This window comes from Myotis brandtii, unplaced genomic scaffold (genome assembly GCF_000412655.1).
Source record: "Myotis brandtii unplaced genomic scaffold, ASM41265v1 scaffold513, whole genome shotgun sequence".
Taxonomy (NCBI): domain Eukaryota; kingdom Metazoa; phylum Chordata; class Mammalia; order Chiroptera; family Vespertilionidae; genus Myotis; species Myotis brandtii.
In genome coordinates this window covers 2,061,662-2,084,379 of record NW_005369552.1, presented here as the reverse complement: position 1 = coordinate 2,084,379, position 22,718 = coordinate 2,061,662, and the positions used below count along the sequence as shown (strand labels likewise).

General features: G+C 46.6%; 1 protein-coding gene across 3 annotated transcripts in view; it reads left to right on the top strand.

Annotated features, from left to right (window-relative positions):
• Nucleotides 1-2,671: 2,671 nt before the first annotated feature.
• The window catches only part of SLC7A1 (solute carrier family 7 (cationic amino acid transporter, y+ system), member 1), a 44,227-nt gene continuing 24,180 nt past the window's right edge, over nucleotides 2,672-22,718 (top strand). For 2 of the 3 annotated variants that reach the window (XM_014548548.1, XM_014548550.1), the window contains exon 1: nucleotides 2,672-2,745. The gene's annotated coding sequence lies outside the window, so the exon portion shown is untranslated. Of the gene's footprint in view, nucleotides 2,746-15,259; nucleotides 15,281-22,718 lie in introns of those variants that run through there. The other variant, XM_014548549.1, reaches the window with a different exon arrangement.

Genomic DNA, 22,718 nt, shown 5'->3' with positions numbered 1-22,718 from the left:
GTGGTAAGGAGCGAAGGGTCCCGGACTGTGAGAGGGTGCAGGCTGGCTGAGCGACCTCCCCCCGGCCCCCCAATGCACTAAATTTTGTGCACTGGGCCTCTAGTCTACACTAATAAAAGAGAAACATGCAAATTGGTGTCACTCTGCTCCCACCAGCCGCCTCTACACTAATAAAAGAGAAACATGCAAATTGGTGTCACTCCGCTACACCCACCAGCCAATCATAGCAACTGTGCAAATTAACCAAACAAAGATGGCAGTTAATTTGCATATGCAGGCGCAGAGCGAAGACTGAAGATTGAAGAGGCTTGGTTTCTCTGCTGTGGCTGCAGTGGAGAAGCCAAGCCTCGCTGGGGCCGGACCAAAGGCCTGGGTCCCAGGTGCCGGAAGAAAACTGGTGCTGGCAGCCAGGGGAAGGAAGGCCTATTGCACAAATCTCTTCGTGCAACGGGCCTCTAGTATGTATATAAGTTCTTTGTTAATTTCCTCCTGTCCCTCTTCCCCCCTTCCCTTTGAGATATGTCAGCCTATTTCATGCCTCTTGTTCTATTTTATTCATCAGTTTATTTTTTTTCTTTAGATTCCTTTGTTTAATTTGAATTTTAAATTCAATTGTTGATAGATATGTATTTATTGTCATTTTATTCATATTTTTTATCTTCTTATTTCTTCTTCTTAAAGAAGACCTTTTAACATTTTATGTAATACTGGTTTGGTGGTGGTGAACTCCTTTACCTTTTTCTTGTCTGGGAAGCTCTCTATCTGACCTTCAATTTTAAATGATAACTTTGCTGGGTAGAGTAATCTTGGTTGTCATACCTTGCTTTTCATTAATTTGAATATTTCTTGTCACTCCCTCTGGCCTGCAAAGTGCCACGAACCCTGTGTGCAGCCCCACTGTTTGACCATCTATTCCCCCTCCCCCACCCCCCAACCACCATTGTAACGACGAATGGCACACATTGCTTCTGTAAAGTGACATCCTTCAGATACCTGGTGGTTTTTGGATATGCATAGCCTTGATGGCCTGGGCGGTTTCATGGGTGTTCTTAAAGTGAACACGAAGTGTTGAACCTCTTGATTTACATTATTTTTGGGGTTTTCAAGTGAGTAGCGAATTATTTTCAGAGGTCACCTCAGGCAGTTTACGGAAGAGCTCTCTCAACTTTCTTTTGGATAATATTTCAGACTTAAACACTGCAGGTGTAGTACAAGGAATTCCTATGGACCCTTTTCTCAAATTCACCAGTTTTTCATTCTTTCTTTCTATTGATTGATCTATCTCCACACATAGACTTGTTTTTCCTAACCACAGCACAGAATCAAAGTCAGGAAATTTAACACTGAGTCAGCATTGTTATCTAGCCCACAGTCCATATTCACCTTTCAGTTTACTACCATTTATATTTGGTGTTTTTTTGTAGGAGTAGAACTTTCAAAGGAATGAACTGTGGTCAGATATTCTATCTCAAAAGCCTCCTTAAGAAAAAAACAGGTTTCTAAAACTTAGAATGCTCGTTGTGAAAAATTTGGAAAGTACAGAAAAGCAAAAGAAGAAGAAGAGAAAAGCACTCACAATTCCAGCACAAAAGCTTAGTGCTGTGCCAGGTGGAGAGCTCGTGAAAGGTGCTGGAAGACCCAGCTCTGTGTTCTGGTCACCGGAACCTGCTCTCACACACCCAGGCAGCAGCCCAAAGCCAGTACGGGGCTGTGGGGAAGAGAGGGCTCCTGTTTGGAGCCAACCTAACTTCATGCCCCTGCCCACCACTTGGGGGGCTGCCACCTGAGCAAGTGAACTGAATGACCGCAGGGTGGGGCAGGGTGTAGGTCATTATTAAATACCCAAAACTTGTTCAAGACCTGAGAAGTGTTGCAGGTCCCCTCTTGTCTGCTCTATACCCCTTTCCCCCCGAGACTTAGCAAAGGGCAAGGATGGACATGGGGCCTTGGTCGGGAGAAACACCGCTGGCTCTTGGCAAACATCTCATAATTATTTAATACTACTTTTGTTATCCTCTTGGCCTGCTACCAGTGGGCCAGTGGAGAAAGAAGAGGTGAAACTCTAAGTTGTGAATTTTGTTTTTTGTTAGTGACTGCTCCATTTCCTAGGGGAAGGTTTAAGAACCGTTTGAAGTGTGGCTCTTCCTCTGCCTTTCATGTATCAAGGCCATCATCCCCTTTGCCATCACCTGCAATAACTGAGTGGGGCTCCACTTTTTCCTGGCCAGAAAAGGATCTTCGCTGAGTGAGTCTTGTTTCAGGAATGATTTTTTCTTAGAAGCTGCTGTTGCGTTGTCCACGGCTCCCGGTCATCTGTTTCTCAGTTTCCCTGAGCTGGTAATGTACATTGTGTATGAAGAGACCTCTGAAGGTCGTGATCAAAAGCCTCAAGTATTTTTCATGTGTTTGTTTTTTCTTCCCCTGCACCAGACCCTCCCTTGAAGGAGCTGGCCTTGAGAGTGACTGTGGCGGGCAGCTGCCTGGGGTGTGCACACCCCGCTGGGGCACGGAATGCCTAACCTGGATGGGCCAGGATGGCAGGGCTCTTCTTCAAAGAAATCCTTTGAAGTGCAAACATTTCCTTTCCTGAAAAGAAGGGAAATTGAAATTGTTCTGTGCAGACAATGTTCTCTTAGATCAAAGAGGGAGTGAGGCTTATAAAGGGAGATTCATAATAGACCTACTGTGGCACGGTGGAGATGTGACTGTGTTGATGTCAATGTCCACTGCCCGGAGTGTGAGTTGGTGAGTTGATACTTTCCTTTTAAAAAAAAAAGTTTATTGAGGTCCTAAATCTAGACCTGACAATGTTATATTTAACTATGTCTCTCTCTTGTGTTTTTATATTGTGTTAAGCATTTAGAAAGACCTTTTGGGAAATTATGACACCTCCATGATGGAAAATTTGGTAGCTAATAGAAATGGCGTTTTCATAGGACATTTGATCTAATAGGAAAATCTTTACTGTTCAAAGTGAAAAATATCTGGATGGAATTTTTCCTATTGAGTGTTATCTTAATGCAACACATGTATTTACACAGAAAGAAGTGTTTGAACCGCCTTTTGTCTTGCTTAGAAAACAAATATTCTTTAACAAGGCCGTGTGTATAATTCTGAAAATAATTGTAAAGAAAGGGAATTGATCCTACAGAACAAGAGCACAGGGACATAACAACTAGCATCAGATAACTTGCCTCCTTTATTAAAACCGTACAAATCTCTGTCCTTGTTTCTCATAAACTTCTTTTATTTATTATACTTCTCAATAAAAATAAACTTAGTGTAAGAATTCAGAATACTTAATTTACAGTCTCTTAAAATTTTATCTCTAAGTTACAAATATCATCACCACTGTTAGTATTCGAGAAGATTCTTCCAAAACTTGATTTTATGCTGTTGTTATGCTAATATTCTGTGAAATAAGGGATACTCTGTCGTTGTCATTATATAACATGTCCCCTTGAACCTACAAACTTAACGTTTTAGCAGCTAGTTTGGTTTTTTAAAAAACAGCTTTTGTTGGAAGACATGTCTTTTTCGCTTAATGGCAATGTTGGGAGACATTAGGCAAAAACATTCCTTAATTTTTTGAGTAACTGTACTGAACTGGGAAGAATGTCTCCCTAGTCTGAGTTTGATACAATCAGAATTTGGGAAAATTATCCGATAATTTTCCCTAGGATTTGGGCTCAGTTACTGAAAGACTGTCTTGGGTCTGTGGTCTGGTGAGGTGAGGGCATAGCTTTCTTGGGCCATTTTGAGTGGGGGCAGAGCCTGGGCACAGGCCGTGGCTGGAACATTCCATACACATTCAGGCACTTTCCTGTTGCTCTGGCTGCCGGCCTGTTAACATCTTGCCTGAGGATCTGCAAGGGAGTTCTTCTGGAATCGCCCTGGAGAGCCTTTGAGTTGGTGGGAGATGAATGTGGAACGTCCTGGGTTGGCTGGCTCTGACACCCCAGCTGGCCCCTAAAAACCCCAGCAGGAGTCTCTCCCACTAGGTGTGTGGCCATGTAGTACAGAAACACCATTTGCCCTGAAGAGGAGGGCCTCCCTGGGAGCCATGAGAGAGAGAGAGGAGCTTTCCCTCCACACTTAAGCAGCCCTGCCCCAAATTTAAATGAGCGGATGACTCAGAAACTGTAGTCCTCTTTCCTTCTTCTGTAATTACTGTTAGACTGTCTGAAGCTTACAGGACTTTATTACTTGTCTGGGCATGGGAAAGACTCCTTGAAATTTTGTGCCCTGAGGGCCACATACCTTCCAGGTCTAGACCTCATGAAAGGCCTGCATCTACACATGGAAACTGTACACTGATAAAAAAAAAAAAAAAGTGTAAACCCAGGGACAAGACTAACCATGTCATATTTTGTTTCTGGAAATTTAGCACACAAAACAAGAGACATTTTCTCCGTATAGTGTATCTTGGGCAACTTTTTGATTTGCCTCTCCATCTCTATCTAAAAAGCATATAGGTAGGTATACACATGGATTGGACAGACATGGAAATACAGGCAGGCGTTAAGGATAGAGAAAATACATTTTAGTGAGTCTACAAGTTCAGTAATTTACATAATGTAATAGGGTCTTCCAAACCCTAAAATCAAACTTCAGATGTCTTTAAACAACCTAGGCCAGGACATGCATACACACAACCCCCTAAGCCTGCATAAGGTTTACTTACATTGGGTTCTGGATAATAGGGATGAATGGCTAAAGGTAAAAGGGCAGGCCCACCTGGGTCCCAGAAGTGCTGGACTCTGCCAACAGGGGAGACCTGCTTTTGAATAGTCAGGGAAGAAGTTGGCTGCATTTGCCTGTCCTTCAATTAAAAGCTTGGTGCCTCGTGTGTGTATTTGCACTGGGAAATGTGAGGTAAGAGAAGTCTGCAAAGCAGACAGTGGTCCTGCTTCCCCAAGTGCTTTACTGAAAATGTTCTGAAAGTGTCGGGAAGTTCCCCGGAATTCCTTGATCTAAATGGAATTCTTGTACTTTCTCACAGGGGGAGAGGTGGGGAGAAGCAATGGGGATGGAGTGTTACTACATTCAGTTGTATATGATTTTTATTTTTGCTGGGTTGTCTGGTTCATTAATTCATATGCTCATTAGAAGGCTTTCTGTTAAGTGACATGGAAACATCATTGACATTGTTCTTCAAAATGTGGGACTCGTGACCCTCCTGTAAAGGGTGGAGAGCCAGGACTAGAACTGGGGAGAGCTTTGGATGGTGGGGTTAGGGCAGCCGTGGGCAAACTACGGCCCGCTGGCCGGATCCGGCCCATTTGAAATGAATAAAACTAAAAAAAAAAAGACCGTACCCTTTTATGTAATGATGTTTACTTTGAATTTATATTAGTTCACACAAACACTCCATCCATGCTTTTGTTCCGGCCCTCCGGTCCAGTTTAAGAACCCATTGTGGCCTTCGAGTCAAAGTTTGCCCACCCCTGGGTTAGGGTGTGGTCGGCATGGGTGGGACTGATTGTGCCCTGCGGTGGCTTTCACATTTTGTATTCTTCATGTAGCACCCTTATGAAAGCCCACCATAGCATTGTTTCTTTGGGAAAATCAGATTTAATTTATGGCACCTCATGTGGAAATGTAGAGGGTAGCTTATAATAATCACCTTGTTTACACCTTTCAGTCTCTAGAAACTTGCACATTTTAGATTTGTCTCACCAGGTGTTGAGATGAGCAGTGTGTTGCATGGGTGAAACTTTGCAGTTGGGCCTGTGAATAATTGTGCTGCTTATAACACTCACCTTGGCAGAGAGGAAAATCCATCAGCCAAGGGAGTGTGTCTTGATAGTTCAGCAAAGCAGCCAGGGGAGGAAATGAAGACACATTTTAAGGTGTGAAAAAAGCCTCTAAAGGAGAAGGCTGTGCTGTCCAGCGCAAGGAACCCCCTCCCTCCATGTGTGTTCGTGGGTTGTCTGAGCAGGGCGAGGGGTAACCCATAAAGCAGGGACGTTTCATGAATGTGCTGGGAAGCCGGAGATGGTGAACATGGCTTGATGAAAGGTGCTTAGAGCCTGCAGTCCTCTGTCCCCTGCTGCCTGGCCCTGAGGTCCTCCTGGGACCCAACACCTCCTCCTCTCTGAGTGCCCCCGGCTTGCCTCCTCCTCACGTAGGCACGGGCCAGGAGTCCAGAGACCAGAAATGTTGAGCAGGGACTACAAAAAGAAAAGGCCCTGGGCCCAGTGTCCAGATCCTCCCCCTTCCTTGGAATACTCCAGAAGAGCCATGCTAGTCACAACTGTACATTTCCTCATGCCTGTGGCAGTGAGCAGATTGGGGCAGGTCATTCCTGCTCTTGATGCAGCCCCCTGGGTGCTTGCAGACAGGTGGGGTCAGGAACTTCCTCCCTGGGCAGCTGGTGGCTGGTAACAGCCCCTTGACAACAGTAACCTTTTGTGTGGGGCATCTCCTGCTGAGGTTTTGGAAAACTGGGATAGGCCCTGAGAAGTTTCAGTCCCACACTATCTCACCAGGGAGGAAGCTGGAGGGAGGTTATTTTTCAAAAGGATCAGACAGCCATACACATACAAATATATACAGGCCCCACCAAAGGGAAAAGAAAGCAAGCTGGCGTGTTAAAACTTTTTTTTTGCAGTTGGAATTTAGGATGAAGCCCTTCTGTAGCAGTGCTTCTAGAAAGAGTCGTCTTCTGCCAGAAACGTTTCTTTTGGAAAATCCTTCAGTGTTCCTGCCTCTGCTTCTCTCTTCCTCCTCTGAGACACATACTCTGCCTGCCTAGTGGGATAGAGACACAAGTGATGTTAAAGGTGTGAGAGAGAAGGGGAAGGGTCGTGCCTGCTATCAGGTACGCATGCAGAAATAAGGGCAAACATGACTTTGTGAACTGCTTTCTGTAATCTGGGTTAGACCAGCCTGAGACGAAAGGGGGCACCCTGTTAAGGACACTCTGCCCAAGCCCTTTAGATTTGCCTTATCAGACCTGACCCGTTGATGGGAGAGCCTTCTTATTTGGATATGCAGATGTGTGTATATAAAAATAACACGCCCTTGCATTGAGTTCACAGAAGGTTCAAAGGAAGACAAAGGATGGCAAGTAGTCAGGTTTGCAAAAAAGGCTTCAATTGTGCAGCCCAAGTTCAGATGCTTTAAATCTGCTCTGTGGACAGAAATCCGATAAGGGTTATATTACAGAGGAGGGGAACGTTCTGATCTGCCAGTCCCAAGGAAAACTTTGCTTTTGTTTGGGGGTGGAGGAGAGTTCATATGAGGGGTGACGAAGATTTGGGACTTCCCCGTCTGGCAATACCGAGAGAAGGAGTGACCGTAAGACTCTTGGAGGCTATGGCAGGTCGAACCACAGATTTATCACCCAGCTTTGGAAGTCAGAGCTTCTCGCTTGTCTGGATTCTCAAATGTTTTAAAATAAATAGGAATCAAAAAGTGCTTTCCACAGCCCATGATAAATGGACAACCAGCAGGAGCAGAGGTGTGAAAAGGAGGAGGCTCGGGGAGAATGTCCTTGTTGGTCGCTCGGGGGAGCCAGGGGTGCCTGGGTTGTCTCCTAACAGCCCTGTACGGACAGGTCTGCTCACAAAGATGGCCTTGCGAGCTTTCCCAAAGACGGGACTCTTGGCCAGAGAAGACCACGTTTGACTGAGATATTATTTCCTATGTTTTTGGCATTTCAGAGTGGAGCAGGACACCTATCCATGTTGTCCTTGTAAAGTGAGTTGCAGCCCCAGGATGGACACAGCCCTCTCGTCTGAATGTGGAGCCCCACTTGGAGCTGAATTGCTGGAGTTTTCTGTGCTCTTTCTGGGATGTCCTCTTCTAGCCCATCTCCCCCTTACTCGGGACCTCTGAGGGCCAGCCTCCAGCTCCTCCTAAGCCTGACATTTTGCAGCTACACGAAGTATATGTTTGATCTGAAATTGGTATTGTTGCTGTCAGCCTTTAGAAAGTGGGGAGAACTGGAGACCCAAGAAACAGTGACATAATGCCAGTGACACCAATTTTAAGGCCAGGTTACCTGCATTAATGAACTCCCAGATTGGCCCATCTCATCTGAGAGAGTGGTGTGGTTCTTTCTGCCTGCAGAAAGCATCCTGTTTCTTGACTGCCAGTACCAGGAGTTTATGCCCTTATTCACGGAGCATTAGGCAACATTGAGTATTAATGATGATTGGTGAGAATTAATAAGTATATCTTCAGCTCTCAAGGGGGATAGGTCCTTCTTAGGAAGTTGCAAGGCAGCGGCAGGTGACCAGTGCTGGCACCAGTGTCCCTCCATGAGGACAGAAATACATGCCTTTGGGCCAAGTTTGTAAATTTGTGCATATAGCAGATCCAAAAGCTCAATTCAGCTTTTATGTTGGCTACCTGTGATCTGTTTGCAGATTCTAAATTTGGGGACTTTTAGCAGCATGGAAAGTTGACATTGGCAAAGCAAATCTAGTTTTCTTTATAAAAATTCAAAATATACTGGGGATTTATCCTAAGTTAGAGGCAGGATACAGTGCTGTATTTTTGAAAATATAGGTCGTCATCTTTTTTTTGAAGTTTATTGTTTTGATAAGGCGTCCCTGGGATTTCTTCCAGCACAGATTAAGGGAAATTGGCGCAGGGTTGAATAATACTTTTATGTATAAATAAGAAAATCGTGGTATTCCTAGATGTTTGTGTAAGTGCTCCCGTGTCTAAAGAACAGTTGCAACTGTTACACAAAGGGGCTTGGAAAAATGTATCTGAACTGGCTTGGCTTCAGTTTGGGAGGTGGTAGCCTTTCTTCTCAAATTGCATCCGACTGTGTGGACTATGTGCTTCGCTGGGAGGGAATCGGACCAGGTGCTTCATTGGGAGGGAAGGCAGATGTTTTGTTCACATGCTTGCTGGAGGCCCCACACAGACACTGGTGATTCCTGCTGCAAATCAGTAGCTGGCAAACTGGTAAAAAGGCAGACAGCTTTTGTGACTGCAGTGAGTGCCGTGGAATGTGAAGATACACCTGAGACGGTGCTGTTATGTAAGATTTCAAAGCAAAGCTCTCCAGGAAGTGTAGCATTTGTCCTTGTATTCATTCATTCAGCAGTTATAGTTATGGTTGGATGCGTGAGGTGCTAGTACCGAGTTACCCAAGGGCTGCCTTCTGGGGGATCCTCTGTAGATACTGTGAAGGTGCAAGCAGTTGGCTGAGAACCCCATTCCTTTGTGATGAAGCCAACTAGAGAGAGTGCCAGTCTCTGCCCACCCACCTTTGTCCCCCGGAAAACTAAGGTCCTACAGTTAGGCTGAACCTGCTCACAATTGCCTCTCTGTTTATGTAGGCAATCTTATGGTCTGTCATCAGTCCTCACCCCGTCGTCTCTGAAATATTTCCTCTTTGTTGGCCAGATTCTCTACTTTTATTTACAGCGCCCCAAACCTCCATCTTTCTGAAGTCCTTCGTGTTTGGACATGTCCCTTTTTGTTGTTGTTTATGTTCTTTCTCCCCTATTTTTGTATATTTTTCTATGTTTTTGTGTCTGTCCTTTCTCCCCTGTTAAACTACAAGCCCCTGTAGGGCAGGGACCACCTCGCTTTTTCTGTCGCCGGCAGTTCCTAACTGTGTGTGTGCAGTGGACGCTCAGTACACAACTCTTGGATGAAGGATCCTGGGACTCCGGTAGATTGGGCTTCTCTGGGTGGGAGTGTGATCGGCATTGGGTCAGGTGGTCCAGCTCTGGCACCTTTCCCACCTACCTTTGGTGTCTGTGCCACGCACTTTGACCTTTCCTTTGAAAAAGGGTTGTGAAGCAACATTATACACGTAAAGATCAACAAAGAAGAGTGGATGATTTCCGGGCAGAAATGCAAGTTAAAAGGCAGGAAATGAGGATACTCAGTAAACGGGTTTGGAGGGGACGAGCGGAAAGAAATGCCCTTGAAATTCTTCTTTAATCATTTGTTTTTAGAGACGGAAAGTAGGACACGGAGAACAAACATTTTCATTCAATGTATACACAGTTTGGCAAAACAAATAACTGGGCTTTGTGAGTGTCCAGATGGCTGGGCAGTCTTTTTCTGTTGAGTTCAGAGTAGAATAAGTGGGAGAAGCTGCCCCTGTGACGAAATGCAAGGTAAAATTCAACTTTTGGGATTGAGAGTCAACATATGCCAAGGCCTCTGGGTGGGGTGGTGTCGCCAGGGGAGTGACCCACAGCCCACAGTGTGTGACCGGCTTCTTTCTAAAGGAGACACATCAGTGAACAGTTCCTGGCACGAAAAGGAAACGCTGTGATCCAGGCTGTGGTTGCTGTCAGGCCCCGATACCCCCCTCAGAGGACTATGGTCGTTAGCTCTACAGAAACGGCAATAGTTAAATATTCACAAATAAGAATCTGGTTAAAAACTTGGTCATTATTAATTTCATTGTTTATATTTATTACTTATATTTCTTAATAGTTTTAACTCAGTTTAAGCATTTCTAGGCAGTTGCCCTCAAATTGCCCATCTGAGTTAGTACAGATGGAAATAAATTAAACAATAAGCTTATTTTTATATTTTAAGCTCTATATTTGTATAGTCATTTGTCAGTTACAGAACACCATCATATAATATAAAAATCTACTTATTTAGAGTTCCTGCTTAATCTCCATAGCACTTTATGAGTTGGTTATTAATAAGATTTCTTATAGATGAACAAACTACTGTAGTAACAATAGTAATAATAGCAGCAAGCATACAGCACTTACTGTGTACTAGGAACTCTATGTGCATTGCATATATTTATTCATTTGAACGTTCTCAAACTCTGAAGTAGCTATTACTACCATTATCCTCATCTTATAGAGGGGAAAGGAAGCTCATTAAGTAACTTGCCGACCATATTTTGAATCCAGTTTTACCTGAGATTTTAGCCTCTTCACCATGGGGAACAGGTAGGGATGGGGTGGAGAGGTGTACATGAATTACTCATTTTCAGATGGTAAGACTGAAACAGAACTAGAGTGACTTGCCCAAGATCGCACAGCCAGGGGCAGGCAAGTCTCCTGACTCCTCCTCAGATCAGTGAGCAGATGCAAAATGAGCCACATGAAAAAAATGTTGCACTCAGGGAGCACTTAGTTCAACAAACTCAATAACGTAGCTTGATGCGAGTGGGCAGGCCTTCCCACCCAGGTGCCCTGAACCGTGGCATTCTTCTCCATGCATGGAAAGGTCAGAAGACTTTTATCTCGTTTAACTGAATTTGTGTGATGTTGACTGCGATGTCTGTCTAGCTGGAGGCCTTGCTGTGTTCACGGTTGGGCTTAGCCACAGAGGTGGATCCTGGGGGGAATTGGCCCAGTGAAGTGGCTTTGGGATGAGGCCACATCAGCCACTTAGAGCCCTGATGAGCATCATTGAGATTCTCTGAGGCTCAGTCTTCTCATTTATAAAGTGAGGATTGACTGTTGGTTTTCTGTGCGTGTGGAAAACTTATCAGTGTCTGCACCATATCAGCTGTGCAGATTTTACTATATTACATTGAGGGTTGTGTTGTTATAACGCTTATCAGTGTCTGCACCATATCAGCTGTGCAGATTTTACTATATTACATTGAGGGTTGTGTTGTTATAACGCAGTGTGTTGTTGTAACTGGTCACTAGAATCTGTCCGGCATTTTTTATTCTAGGGGAGGTCTGTGTAACTCACTGTAGAGGGAGGAGGGCGAGCCACTAGATGGCTGAAAGCCCCATCCAGCTGTGTGAGTATATAATAGAGGCATAGTACTTGGCAGTGGCCTGGACGGCCAGCATTCCTCAGGTGACATCAGCAGTCATGGACATCCAGAGCTCGCTGCCCATAAGGCTTCGCCATTAGGGCCCCTGCAGGAAGCAGATGGCGTCCTCAGAGTAGGTAGTCTGAGGTGAGTTAATAAAGCTGCTGTTTAAGAAGCCTGTGGGTGTGACAGCGGACCCTGAGCAACCCTAGAACCCTAGGCCTGGAGGGTGCAGAAGAGAGTTGGTGACCACAGCTTCCATCAAGGAGGCCATCCCCCTCCCTCTCCTGCCAGTGCCCAAATTGCTAGGAGCCCTAGTGGAAAAGGGTGGAGAGTGGCCCTGGGGCAAATGGGATGTCACTTCAGGCCTCGGAGGACAAAGACCAGCTACATGTGCAGCCCCACATTTTGGGTTGCTTCAGACAAGCCTCAGTTCTTAATGTGTAGTCGAAATGATCGGACAGAGGCCCATTTTGAAAGCATTTAAGCTGATGGCTTCTTTGGTAAAATTTCTTCAATTACTTGGAGCAAGTTTGTCTAAGTCATTCAGAGTATTTGGACTTCCATGGTAAAATAAAAGCATAGATTAGATCATGAAAAGGGCGAGAGAAAATATATTAAGCTTTTTGGGCCACACGTAGTCTCTGTCGAATAATTGGTCTATTCCTCCTCTTCCTCTTCCTCCTTTTTTAAAAAAAACAAACAATAAAAACCATTCTTAATTTGTGGTCAGTACAAAAATGGGCCAAGTGCCATAGTTTGACACCTCGTGGACTAGATATTTTGTTTCCCTAAGTGTGTTGTGTGACAGATGATTTTAGGGCATGCACAAACATGTTCATCTTAATAGTGTAAGTGCAAATGCATATTAGAAAAAATATGTACTGGAAAGGTCCAGAGCTCACTGCCCATAAGGCTCTGGCCATAGGGTCCCTGCAGAAAACAGAAGGCCTCTTATTTGGGTGATGGGGCTGGTTCATATCTGGTCTCAGATCACTTTGGTGCTCCATTTATGAGAGTAATACAAGGTTTTCCGAAAGAAAATTTAAATCATTGAAAGGCGGGTGCCTTTAAGGAACAGCATTAGGAATAACTGTATGCATGCTGCCTGGATACAACAAAAACTCATGAAAGCGGTATGCAAATAGGCTGGTTTGGAATGTACTAGGTCATCTTGTAATCAATCCCTTCTTACCAACACTGGTGTCCCTTGATTATTTCATATTTCATACTAGAGGCCCAGTGCATGAATTTGTGCACGGGTCCCTCAGGGTGGCTTGAGGAGATTGGGCCCCAGCTCGCAGCCCCACCTGGCACCCCGCCTTGGCCTGGCACTGCCCCCTCACCTGCTCCACCATCCCGCCTGCAGGGCGATCGATCAGGGCTGGGCCTCCCTGCCTGGCTCCCTCAGCACCTGGGAGCTCTGCGCCCCACCGCTGCCACCGCTGGTCGCTGTCTGCAGGGTGATCTGCGGGACTGGGCCACCGTTTGCACCCACCTCAGCCTGGCACTGCCCGCTCACCTGCTCCACTATCCGCCACAGTCCTGCTCTCATTGGGGCCAGCAGCGCCTCCACTGCAGCCCACTGCCAGCACAGTGTTGCTGACGCCGGCCATGTTCCGCACCTCCCCCTGGTGGTCAGCGCACATCATAGCAAGCAGTCGAACTCCAGTCTCCCTGTCAAACAACCACCCAAGGGGACAATTTGCATATTAGCTTTTATTATATAGGATGTAGCCTGTTGGGACCATTTCGTGCAGGTGAAAATGTTCTCAAGAAGAAATCTCATGTGAGTTTAGCCGAAAAAATGGGAGGACAGAGCCATCTTTAAATTTGGTCCCTACTGCTAAATGGCAGGTGTGTGTGGTTCCATGCCGCCTGTGCCTCTTTCCCTGGGAGAGAATAGTCTCCTGTGGGGAGCCCTTTGCATCATAAATCACTCCCTGCACATTGCATTTCCCTGACTGTGTTCATATGTAGAATTGCAGTGACACAGCCAAGTGACTTAGCCCCAGGAGAACAAATTAAGGCTCTCAAAGCACAGAAACTCAGAACCCAAAGCTTGCAAGTGCTTGCTTATTCCCTTTGGTAATCCGTGGGCTGGTGCAGGCAGGCTCCTCTGAACCTGGCTGCCCTTGGCAGCTCCTGGCCACATCTAAGGCTGCTTCAGAGCAGCCGCACCCTGGGACACGTCCATTGGGAGGACGGAGCAGGCTAACACCTGCCTGCAGGAAGTTGTACAAGAGCTTGTCAATGCCCAGGGGAGTAGCATGAACTCACCTGTCAGGTGTGCCTGGGCAGACAAAGGGTTGTCTCCAAGCCTCCTGAGCATTCCAGACCTTCAGTGCGGGAAGCATTCCCAAATGTGTCTCCTGTACATCCTACTTCCCAAGCGGGACACATTTTTTTCCCCCTGCCTCACTGTATGTGTACCTTCCTGGTCTTAGAAAATACTGTGTTGGAGCTAAGATACTTTGTTAAATTTGTTACTGCCTGTGATCGTGTGCCTTCTGATTACCTATGAAAGCTGTCCCTTTTTCTCAGAGATCCTGACCATGTGTACACAGAGTGAGAGGGGTCCCCTCTTCCCATCCCCTGTGCTTGTCGTCTAAACCAGCCAATGCTGCAGTCTTCCTCAATTTTATTATTCTATGTCCTGTTGCCATGGAATATTTAAGCTGTGAATTAAAACTGGAGTTTATGTTCACACTGGAACCGGAGATATGGCAGCACCAGGAGCCAGTTTCATGTTCCTGAAACTCAACTCAAAATGGGTCTCCCACAGAATAGCTGCTGTGCAGCTGGAGTGGACATCTTCTTTCCCACGCACCCAGAGCTCTAATGGTTGGTTTTGGGGGTAGGCGGGAGAGCTTTGACTTGAAGCAGAATGAAAGTATGTAGACAAAGTGCTCCTCTCCACCCCTCCCCTCCCCTCTTCTTTCCACAGCTTCATTAATGGTAATTTACATACCATAAAGATCATCCATCTAAAGTATAAATTCAGTGGCTTTCATCAGGGATAAGAACCAAAGTTGTCTTCAGAACCTGTTTTTTAAGTGGGAGGATGGTCCCCGTGTCTAATTAAAGTTTTACTGTAATGACAGGCCCATTGCCCCAGGGGACTGATTGTAGGTACATGGACTCTCAGTCCTATTAAAAATCATGGAGCATAACGGTGGATCTCGAGTTAGTCATGCAGAGGTCTGAACCAAGATTCCACTTTAAACAGCTGGTTTTTCATACGTGAGCTGGTGTAAAAGCTGTATAAGCTTCAAGGGGCCAGATTGAGTGTTAAATGACATGACACTCAGTGCCTTACAAGAGGGCCCTGGTACATAGTAGGCACTTTGGATAAATGTTAGCCATCATCATCATTGTTATTGTTATTACTAGAGGCCTGGTGCATGAAATTCATGCATGGGTGCAGTCCCTAGGCCTGGCTGGCGATCAAAGCACAAGCATCTGGTGTGGAAGGGCAGGTCCCGGCTACCGTCTGGACCCTGGGCCCTGCACATCCCCTCCACCTGAGTCACGGCACCCGAGTTCGCACGCGAAGATGTGGTGAGTGCAGCCTGACGCCGCGGGCCGGGGCACAGCGTGGGCCTCTGGGCTGCCCAGTGGTGCCACACGGAAGCCAGGCGGGCAGTGTGCTCTCTCCCAGCCAGCCTCGCCGACTGGCTCCTGCACGAACCCACAGGGAGCCCGACTGGCCCCTGCGGTCGGTCTTGGCGGCTGTGGCCTGGCTCACTCGGAAGAGGCTGCGCGGGCGCAGGGCAGGCTCCTCTCAGGCACCCGGCACCTGAGCATGGGGGCTTTCCTGGAGCAGGAGCCCTGGTGTTCTGGGGGAGGGTAGCAGACGGAGTGAGAGCAAGCTCAGTGGACACCCTGCATTCTCACTGCACCTCCATCCCTGTCACCCCCGCCCCCAGGTAACTGGCGAGAGGTCGCAGCTCCCCACCCTGGCGCTGTGGAAGGTTGGTTGCTGCTACCCACTCCCAGTTCCCCGTCCCAGCCTGGGGCCTGGCGATCAGGGCCTGCTGGCTGCTGGTCGCTGTCTGCAGGGCAATCGATCAGGGCCGGGCCCCCAGCCTGGCTCCCCCAGTGTCTGGGAGCCAGGCGGCAGCCATCTGCAGGGTGATCGGAGGGGCGATCGGGCCCCTGCTCACACCCGCCTTGGCCTGGCACCGCCCGCTCACCTCCACCATCCCGTCGCAGTCCCACTCTGTCGGGGCCCATCGGGGCTGGCAGAGCCTCCACTGTAGCCTGCTGCCAGTGCTGCGTCTCCGATGCCCTCCATGTTCTGCATTGCCCCCTGGTGCAATGACTGCCCAAGGGGACAATTTGCATATTAGGCTTTTATTATATAGGATAGAATTATTATTGTTATTGGGGCCATGTCTGGCTTAGGCATGTGTTTATTATAGCAGGACCAGAGTAAGGATTCTGAGCATAGTTGGTGACAGCATTTAAAGAGTGGGGAGGCAAGGATGGAATGGAAAAGCAGCCTGTTCTTCCATACCTGCCCTCCCCCAGCACCAGTCCTCCCTTCCTCTTTCCCCACTATTTTTCTGCCCTAATCATTTTTGCCTTTCATAGTCTGAGAGGATCTCTGCATTAGATGACTTGTCAGTCCCTTCCAACTCTTAGAACCTGTGATTTTGTTTTTCAAATTCTCAGGTTTTAAAAAACAAGAGGTTCACGCTCACTGGTAGGCAGAGCCTTTCTGGGAAGGAAGCTACCATTCTGGTCTCTGGACGCTGCCTCATCTTTGTGCTACTTCAGAGCCACAGCGCAGAGATGTCCTTCACTCTTAAACACCCAAACAGCGGGTTTTCATAACAAGAGGAATTTTTTATAAGGTGGCAGTGGAGCCTTAATATCAAAGTTGAGTTGCTTACTTGCTCGGAGCTCCCACACCTCATCTGTGAACTGGGGGTGAGGGATCCTCTCTGGAGGCTCAGCACAGCACAGACACTTAGCACAGGTCAGCTCCTTCGCCTCACCGGAAGCCCCACCTGGCAGTCGCCTCTCTAACCTTGTCATCAACTTCGAGTTACATGCAGAGGAGTGAATCTCAGGCAGTTCTGCAAGATACCCGAGCCACTCTTAGAAATGAGAACCCGGATGAGTAGGTGAAGCTTGTCGCTCACACTGCATCTTTTAATCTCTTATTTTTTCATCTGCTTGCCTCTCAGTTATTCTCAATCCTGGTTTGGGGACATCGAGGGTTCTCCAGGGATGTGGTAACACAGTTTTTATGATGAATACATACTCATTTGCAAACATTGTTTGTAGTGTTGGTTTTTTAAAAATAAAACCTGATTTAACAATAATTTTTAAGCCAGTTCACTTAAAAACATATTAGTAGAGCACTTTGCAGCCCACACAGCTCCATACAGAAGGCAGGCTTCCTCCACCTCGGTGGCCATCATTCTTGGTGTGGGGCTGTGCCATGCCCTGTAAGACGGTCAGCAGCATTCCTGGCTTCTACACACTCGATGCCAGCACCACCAGCTCTCAGCTGTGACAACCAAATATGTCTCCAGACGTTGCTAACTGTTCCTTAGGGCCAAGTTACCCCCAGCTAAAAACCTGTCTTGCAGCCTCTGACTTGGCCTCCCCTAGTGGGCCTTCCCCAGGAGATCTGTGCTGATGGGAGGAATGGCCTGCACTGGCCTGTCGCAGTACACAGCCAATGATCCTGGGCCTTCAGAGGAGCATTTCACATCTCAGAGGAAGGATGAATCACCAGGTTGTGAGGCCAGTGGTCCTTTCCTTGGTACTGGAGTCATTTTTCTTTTTAATAAAAATTTTTAAATCCTGTTTTTATAGAGAGTGGAAGGGAAGGAAGGGGGAGAGAAAGAGAGAGGGAGAGAAACATGGATGAGAGACAAACTGATTGGTTGTCTCCTGAACACGCCCCCAACAGAGCCAGGAATCAAACCTGCAACCCAGCTACGTGCCCTTGACTGGGAATCAAATCCGAGACCCTTCGAGGCTTGGGCAGATGCTCTAACCATTGAGAATACTGGCTAGGCTGGGCTGGGCTGGAGTAATTTTAATTACTGAAGAGTTGGGGGTAGGAGGAACATTTGGCTATTTCCTTGAGCACATTTCCTGTTGAGTTTGTAATTTTTTCTCCCTGATAAGCATTGTAGAGCCACAGTGTCTGTCTAGATTGTGCGATCTTTCAAACAGCTTTTCTGTTTAAATGTTATTACTGCCTTAGGGAGTAGACAGAAACTGGTGTGGGTCCCAGTACAGGTGGAATTAGGGTGGACATTGGCAATTGAGAGGAGAGGTGGGACACTCATGTTTTCAAGTTGACACTGGAGTCCATTTGTGAGTTTGCCTGGGAACCATTAGCAACAGCTGTAGAAACCTCTGTCATCAGGCAAAGATACATATAACTGAGAGACTGGGAAGTGGGAATGTACTGTGCGGTCACAGAGCTATGGAAGTCAGGAAGTGTGGGTAAGATGGCAGTGTAGCGGAACATGATATGTAAAAGTATTTTGGTTTCTGGTACCATCCCAGCCTGCCCCTTGCTAGTTAACAAGAGTTTGGTGATTTTTTGTATAAATTCAAAGTTCAGAGTTTCAAGACTGGTAGGCTAAGGGACAGGGGAGTCACTATTAAGTTCCTGTGGCCCAGAAAACCATTTTGGAGTCACCACCCTCACAGTACCCATATTGCAGGCTCATAAAAAGTGGGGAAGAAAGTGGAATGTCTGAGCACTGTCTGGATCCTTTGGTGCCTGGAGGCCTCATGGTTCAGGGGACATTGTGGGCTCCAGTCTGGACTTTGGTCTGGACTGTCACCTGCCTCTTTCCTTGAAGAGGAAGCCAGCGCAGTCAGCTCCGCACAGTGCGTTCCAGCCTCGCAGCCCACGTTGCCTTTTAACAAACGAGCTCAGGCTAAAATGGCAAAACTATTTACTAGTATGCCAGAGAAAAAATGTAATTATGGTTTGCTTTTACAAACTATAAATCCCTCCTTTCAGAACTCTGACACCTTGCTTATTTCTCCCTTTGGCTGTGGGACCTTGGCCATCCCAAAGGAGCTCTGTTCTGCCACAGTTCTTGTTTGGAGTCAGTGAACTTAGAAATCCCCTGACTGCCTTGAACTGTGCTTCCTATTGTAGCTTCATTCCTGACAGTAATGCTGATGTCTGGCCTTCTCGTGGGATAGAGCATTGGTTATGTCATTGGGCCTCATCTTATTTCTAACTATTTAATGGAATTGCATTAGGGGACCAGAAGTGTGCTACCTCCACTTAATAATTCACCCATTCTTATTTTTTGAAACGGTGTTCCCAGTAATAGAGTGTAAACACCATGAAAACAGGTATTTTGGTCTCGTTAGTTTCACTGCTGCATACCTGGTTTCTGGAACTGTGTGTGGCAGGCACTCAGGCATGCGGCATGAAGAACAGGATAAACCTCACGGGCAAAGCACATATTTAAGTTAGCAAAATGTTGGGCATTATGTTTAATAAAACAAAAAAAATTTGCTTTTGCCTGAATGGAAAGATCTGATGCCTTTGGCTTATACATTGTTTAGTGGAAGACCATTTGTGGATGTTTTCCCGTTATTTTAGGTACATATCTCCCGCCTGTGTGACGGTGTCACATAGTGTCAGGGTCACACCTTGACGGTTTCTGTGTGCTCCTTGAAACCCGGCACAGGTGTGATATTGGAATGCTGCTTGCTGTATTTATGAAATAAATGACATTGAATGCTTTAGGCATGAGGTGTGTGTAGCATTCTCATTACTGACTTTAGCAAGTGAATCTTCAAATCTGAAAAAAATGGAATTAATTGGTTGAACATTCTTGGATTGAAGAAAGGCAGTGCTAATGAATTCATTTGCCAGGCGTTTGGTCCCATTGATCCTGATGAGTTCACCCACATTAACGCACAGCCTCTCTTTCTTTGACACTTGTCAAATGAGGGTGAGGTGCTTCCAGGACAGGACTGTGAATAGAGCAGGGGTCACCCCCAGGCTGCTTCAGCGAGCCTGAAGGAAGTCCCGCTGCTTTCCTGACTTGAGTGGGTGCAAGGCTTGGCTGTGCTCACATCACTGGGCAGCCCAGCAAGCAGCGGTTCTCAAACTGTTTGGTCTCAAAGCCTCCTCACTCTTGTAGACTATTGAGGGCTCCCCAGAGCTTTGGCTTAGATGAGTTATATGTATCAGTATTTATCACATCACTAATATTCATGTATTAATCCACTCAAAAATGACATCAATAAAACCTCTTATCTTAACATGAATAACATTGTAATGAAAATAACTATTATCTAAAACAATAGAATTTAATAGGAGTGTTTGTCTTACATATTTACACGTTTCTTTACTGTTTAGCTTAATAGAAGGCAACCGGGTTCTGATGTCTGCTGTGCATCCGTCAGTGTTGATGTATTGTTTTAGATGAAGTATGTAAAGATGGCCTCAGAGAATTCTTGGGAAGGAGGAGTACTTTAGTAGCCTTTCCAGATAATTGTGGTTATTCTCTCTTGATACTACATGAAAACTCACAGGCAGTGGTGGGTTCCACTGTGGAATCTGAAACCGTATCAGTGAGCTTTTGTGCTGTAAGCTACACGGGCCTGTTCTGCCATATGAGTTACCTGTCACCTGGGTATGGTCTGTTTTACTGCATTACTGCACAGTTGAGCTATGCAGATCTGACAGGTTGACACATTTCATCACATAATATTTTTCTGAAAATTTGGGAAGCTGTTGCGGTTTTGGTGATGGATGCAAATTTTCCAAAGTTCTGATTTTTGTGTGTGTTTGCTTGAAAGCTCCAATTTTATCATTGACAACAAAGATTACCAATTGTTTGCCCCCCAGATTCTACTTTCACTCCAGAATTTTCTTCTTAAAGTACAGATCCAGTCGTGGCTCTTGGCTGCCCCTCCCTTCCCCCAAGAATAAAGCGCAGTTTTCTTGACTTCATCATATGGACTTTGACGACTTCATCCCGGCCCCAGCACTTGGACAGTTTCCAAGCTTGTTTCCACATTTTTTTTTTTTTTTTTGGTGTAGCTTAAAACATCGCATATTTATTACCTTACAGTTCTGGAGGTCAGAAGTTTGAAATAGGTCTCACTGGGCTCAGATCAAGGCGTTGGCAGGGATCCGCTTCTTTAAGGCTCTTGAGAGAATCTGTCCCTGGTCTCTGCCAGCTTGTAGGAGCTGCCTGCCTTCCTTGGCTCATGCCCCCTGACAGTGGCGGATGGAGTCTATCCGACATGGCATCCCTGTGACACTGGACTCTCCCACTTCCTTTTCCACCTTTTAAGGACCCTGGTGATTACATGAGGCCACCCAGGAAAATCTTCCCATCTTCAGTTCAGCTGATGCTTTGGTTTTTTTTTTTTTTTTCCTTTTTTCCGTAATTTTAATTCCCCTTGTTATGGAGTCTAACATAGTCACAGGTTCCTGAAATTAGGATTTGGCCTTTGGGGCCATTATTCTGGCTGCCACACTCAAGCCTCCACAGTTTTACATTTAGGCCCCCTCCCCGCCCTTATGATGGGTAAAGTCGTCCTCTCTAAACATCACCTCATCGCAAAAGCCTTTCCAGAAGGCTCTTGGTAGGGCCAACTCCGGTCTCTTCTACCAAGACGGAGCCTCAGGTATGAATCAGCACCTGGGCGCAGTCGCACAGTAGGGTGCCTGTCAGTCTCCTCTGTTGGACTGTGAACCTGAGCCTTATTCATCCTTGTTTTTCTCAGTGCCCTTGTGGTACTTGGCACATGGTAGAGCATCAAGAAATAGCAAAATATTGATGATTTGGGGCTATCTTTAAGTGAATGTTGAGTTTCTTTGTTGTGATAATGATGTCATCGTTATGTAGGACTGTCTTTCTTGGGATTTACCATTCGCTGTTATAGCTCACTTGCAAATGGTTCACGACAAAAGCATGTATTTCTACAAAGATATGGCAAATGTTAAATATTGGTAAATGCAGATGAAGAGTGTAAATGTTCATCTAACTTTTCTATAGTGTTGGACATTTTCAAAATAGAAAGTGGAAAAGAATGAAATCAACATGTAATGAAGTGCATGGATGTGTCGGTTGGGATTGCTGGGAAGCCGGTTCACTGCTGTTGAGGTGTTAAAACTAGCTGTTGATTGCGTCTTCATTGCATTTGGCATAGTGATCACCATCTCGGGGTTCACATGCGGTGCAGGTCATCTTCAGGAAGCCTGATGAAACCTCCCCAGCTCCGAGTGAGTGTGTACGTGCAAAGTAGAAATGATAAGATTGAGAAAGCACAGGACTTTCTGTGCCACTCATCTGGAAGGTTCTTCCTAACATGCCCTCAGGGAAGTCGGATCTCGCTGCATCCAGACAGTGGCCCCTCCAGTCACCGACCTCATTCTTTCTGGGATTGCAGGCCACTCCACCAGGCACGTCAGCAGTGCATATGCTACATTTAGAACAATCTGTGGCCTGTCTGGGTGTCTGCTCAGTGCCCACGTGTCAGCCGGTAGAAGAGAGCTCCCTCATGAAATGGTTGACTATACAGATTGGAGTGTGACTGTTTCCTGAGGGAACCAGCTAAGGTTTTCTGCCCCCACTGACCTTGGTTCTCAGTGCCAGTGTCAGGAGAGGGTTCACTCCCCTCTGTGGTCCCTAGCAAGGGCCTCAGTGCTCTGTCTCACATGCCCTAGATTTGTGGAAACAGCCTGTGTGGAGGATGCTTTGATAGCATCCTTATCTATGTACTAGAGGCCCAGTGCATGAAATTCGTGCACGGGTAGGGTCCCTAGGCCTGGCCGACGATCAGGGCTGACCTGTGGGGCGACTGGCGGGGTGATCGGGTCCCCGCTTGCACCTGCCTTGGCATGGCACCACCCGCTCACCGGCCCTGCCCCCTGCCGCCACTGCCAGTCACCTCCCTCTGCGGGGTAACCGGTGGGGTGATCGCGGAGTCCCCACTTGCACCCATCTTGGCTGGCCTGGCGCCACCTGCTCGGGCCTTG